Genomic DNA, 4042 nt, shown 5'->3' on the forward strand with positions numbered 1-4042 from the left:
GGTGGTGTGTTTTGGGATGTCTGTGAACTTAGTCTGATTTTAGGCAGCCTCCCTGCTAATGGGTGGGGTTGTGTTCCTCTTTTGCTAGTTGTTTGGCATGGGGTGTCCAGCACCGTAGCTTGCTGGACATTGGATGCAGCTGGGTCTTAGCATTGAGACGGAGATCTCTGAGAGAGCTCTTGCCTCTTACAAGAGCCCTGGAGGTCTCTGGTGGTCCTAGGTCCTGAATTTGGCTCTCCCACCTCAGAGGCTCAGGCCGGAGTACCAAGACCCTGTCAACCACACGGAATTATCAAGATAGTGGTCATTGGCAAGTAAAACCACAGAGAAGAGGCCCGTGCTATGCCTTTTCCTGATGAGCAATTTTCAGACTTCAGGTCATTCTGGCAACAGGACGACTGGGTAGGCAATGTGAGGCAAAACAGGGTCCGTGAGGTGGGCAGTGCTCAGCCAGAGTGTGGCCTGAGGGGCCCAGTTGAAGCCCTCCGGGAAGGCTGACAGGGGCCAGGACTCCGGGTTCCTGTGGCTGCGGCCTCCTTGAGGTCTCCCTCCTGGTGTCAAGTCGCTCTCACTGCTGCTTTGGCAGTCGTGCCTTTACCCTGAGCTTCTTCACGAGATGAGCGCTCCCTGAGGTGATGTGCCCAGGTTAACTTTTTTCTCAGATCTTCAGCAATAAAGACAAGAATGCCTTAGGAAGTGATAGAATGACTACAGATGTATAGGCACCGAGAGTGAGATCACAAAACAAGTTTGTGCTGCTCCTGGTGGCACCTGATTCACAGGTGCTCAATAAATGGCCGTTACTTTCACTAGTCTGTAAATTCACTAGTGCTCCTTGGTTTCTTTTTTGGGTAGCCACAACAGAGGTCTGTCTGCATGCTCTGCAATCTTTGCACAACCAGGGAAATGGGGTGACCACACCCCATGTGCCACATCCACATGGCAAGCTACATCCTTTACACTACCCTAGCCTCCCCCACCCAGAGACCTCCCACAAGGCTCTAAACCAGGCCTTAGTCAGGCTCTGAGAGATAAGGTTGTGAGGGTGCCCACCTGGAGCTAGTAGCTCAGATTGGGCACCGCCTGTCCCAGAAGATCTTACAGACCAGCTCCAGCAGGTAACCTTTGGTACAGCTCCTTAACTTCTTCATGCTTTGCTTTTCCTTTATCCACACTTTGCTTACACATCTCGGCCATTTTAATACACCACTCCTCAAATTTGGAATTATCCTGATCTACCAGCTCTTGAAGAAAGGCTGGTACCTGAATAGTTATGTTGGGTTTTTCTTGAGTTTGCAGTCTATAAACCAACATGTATGCATTTCGAGAGCAGTGAGTTCCTTTGCCACACTTGGGTATACATGTCTGAGATTTAGAAGGTTCTGCTAGATCTTCCTCAATCCCTAGTTGTAATTTCTTCTCCTCCATCTTTTCTATGTCTTCGTCATTAAACTTATACCATTCACCAGACTGTGGATCTTTCATATGGGCAATGTAGTGACCAGAATAAGCGCTCACTTCTCTGTGTATGAGGACTGCACTATGTTCATACACATAAGACCCACCTTTGTGTTCCACATAAGGCTCCATATCCAAAATTTCTAAGAAGCCAATGTAGGTATTCAGCTTTTTCTCATGTCCAGTTTGCCTGTCAAAGACAAAATGCATTAGCTGTAAGTTCAGAGTACAAGGAAGACTAAGGAGTCGGATCTTCCTTGTTGCATTCTGTTTGCTTTGACAGTTTTCACAAATGTACCGATTGTCTCCTAATTTTTCTTCCTTCAAAAATTCTGAGATACAATCTGTTAACTGTTTGTGGCCTTGGATATTTAACTCCAGTTCATAAAACTTTGATAAAATCTTAGATTCTCTGCAGCACTGATTGCAGACAGTTACATAAGCTTATTCCCCACAGAACTGCTGTTGGACAATGTTCCTCACACTGGGATTCTTTTGTTTAGACAAAGTATCTTCCAAAAGAGACATAAAGAGCTTTCAAAATTCTTGAGCATCCTGCTGCTGCCCTGTGTCCAAGCCCAAAGCTTTAACAAATCCTGATGGATCAATGTAGCACCTATTACTGATTTGCAACAAGGCAAATAAGTACTGGAGATGATCACAAATTTCTTGAGGCTCATCTTTCTCTTCTTGGATACCAGCTCCCATCATGTAGTCACTATAGGTGCTTGGACATAAGTAGAGCACCTGCAGAAGCTCCAGGTTAAGAAACCACACTTGAAAAAATGTGTTGACATACGAAGTAGCTCCCAGGTTAGTGAGGCCCACAGATGAGTACTTTTTTCTCCTCTCACAGTTGGGGTCGTCAGTGCTGTGAAAACTATTTTCATCTATTTCTCATAACCAAATGTGCTCACCGATTGCAACCAAGCAATTCGGATTTCCTTTGCAGTTTCGTCTGCACACGTCACGGATGCAGGGCTCCAGCCATATGTGCCCCTGCGACACCTCCTCGGGCCCCACCGTCTCCGCCCAGTGCCAGGCCGCCTTCTCCAGCTGCAGCCGCGAGGCCATGGCCTTGGCCCGAGGAGCACCTCCTGAGCCCGGCGCTGCTGCTGTCGCCGCCAAAATGGGCTCTGCCACTGGCGCTGCTGGGGAAGCGGCGTCTCAGCCCCTGTCCTGGATAGCATCCTGCGCACCACTAGTCTTCCAAGCCGGCCGAAAACTTCTAATTTGATAAAGTTAGATGAATTTTTTGAGCTGCAACAATATCTTTTTTATTTTCCTCTAACGGAATTCATGTTAGATTTACAAGGCCTATTTCTATTGCTGGCTGACAACTTTGTCTTGCCAACTCACAGTAACATGAGCATCTGCATTTAAAGCCCGTGTCTACTTTAAGTAGCTCCCAAGTCAAATTCTAGGACCTCTTACTCCCCTGAGGTTTCCCTCCTTTTTTCATTTCTAAGGTGATCTAAGCTTAAGGGGCCTTGGATATTTTCCTGGCATTCTGAGACGGACGCCTTGTCTGCCTGACTTTCTCTGTATTTGCTGATAACTTCTGGGTGTCTGTTGATCTTGACTAGTCCATGTTCTTGTAGGCTGAAACCTTCTTTTGAAAGTTGTGATACCCACCATGACTGATTCTCATCCTCCGCACCCTCTGCGCTGTTCAGTGTGACTCTAAGCTGACTCTAAGCTCACTCTTAGATACTTTAATACCCGGGGGCTGGGGGGAGGGGGAACGGGGAGTGGGGAAGAAGGGCACACTCTCTTTCAACAAAGCTTGTCTTTTGTAAACCAAAGGCTTTCAGATTCCTGCATTTGCTATTTGCTTACAAAATTTATTCAGAAATGTGTTCTAGGCCAGCTCAGTCCAGTTTCTGTGACAATGGAAATGTGCTAGGGCACACTCTCTTTCAACAAAGCTTGTCTTTTGTAAACCAAAGGCTTTCAGATTCCTGCATTTGCTTACAAAATTTATTCAGAAATGTGTTCTAGGCCAGCACAGTCCAGTTTCTGTGACAATGGAAATGTGCTTTATAAAACTGCACTGTCCTATGCAGTAGCCACCAGTCACATGTGGCTCTTCAGCTCTTGAAATGGGGCTGGGGTGACTAAGCAACTAAATTGTAAATTTTATTTAATTTTAATTAATTGAAATTCAAATAGCCACATGTGTCTAGTGGCTCCTAGATCAGACAGCACAATTCTGGACTGTATCTGTGCCCTCCCTGTTGTCAGCTTATAAAAAAAACCCATTCCTGATGCCAAAATCCTAGGGTAAGTGTAACGTACATAAGAATACAGGAAGGGAAGCCACTTTTTAATGTCTCTTCTATAATCCTAGCACATTAACTTAGAATTTTTTCATCAGTTTTATTGAGGCATAACTTATGTATAATAAAAATGTACCCATTTTAAGTGTAGAGTTCAAAAAGTTTGACAAATGTATCCTGTCATGTAACCACCACCACAATGAAGAAATAGAAGATGTCACTACCCCACAATTCTCCTCCCCCTACTCCCAGCCCCTGCCAATCATTGATCTGCTTTCTGTCACTCTTGTTTTGCCTCTTCCAGA

The 4042-nt window shown here is 45.6% G+C and overlaps 1 pseudogene; it reads right to left on the bottom strand.

The window, feature by feature from the left end:
- Positions 1 to 1098: 1098 nt before the first annotated feature.
- Positions 1099 to 2532, bottom strand: LOC102979549 (ubiquitin carboxyl-terminal hydrolase 48-like; annotated as a pseudogene).
- Between the last annotated feature and the right edge of the window lie 1510 nt (positions 2533 to 4042).

The sequence above is a fragment of the Physeter macrocephalus genome, chromosome 7 (genome assembly GCF_002837175.3).
Source record: "Physeter macrocephalus isolate SW-GA chromosome 7, ASM283717v5, whole genome shotgun sequence".
NCBI lineage: Eukaryota > Metazoa > Chordata > Mammalia > Artiodactyla > Physeteridae > Physeter > Physeter macrocephalus.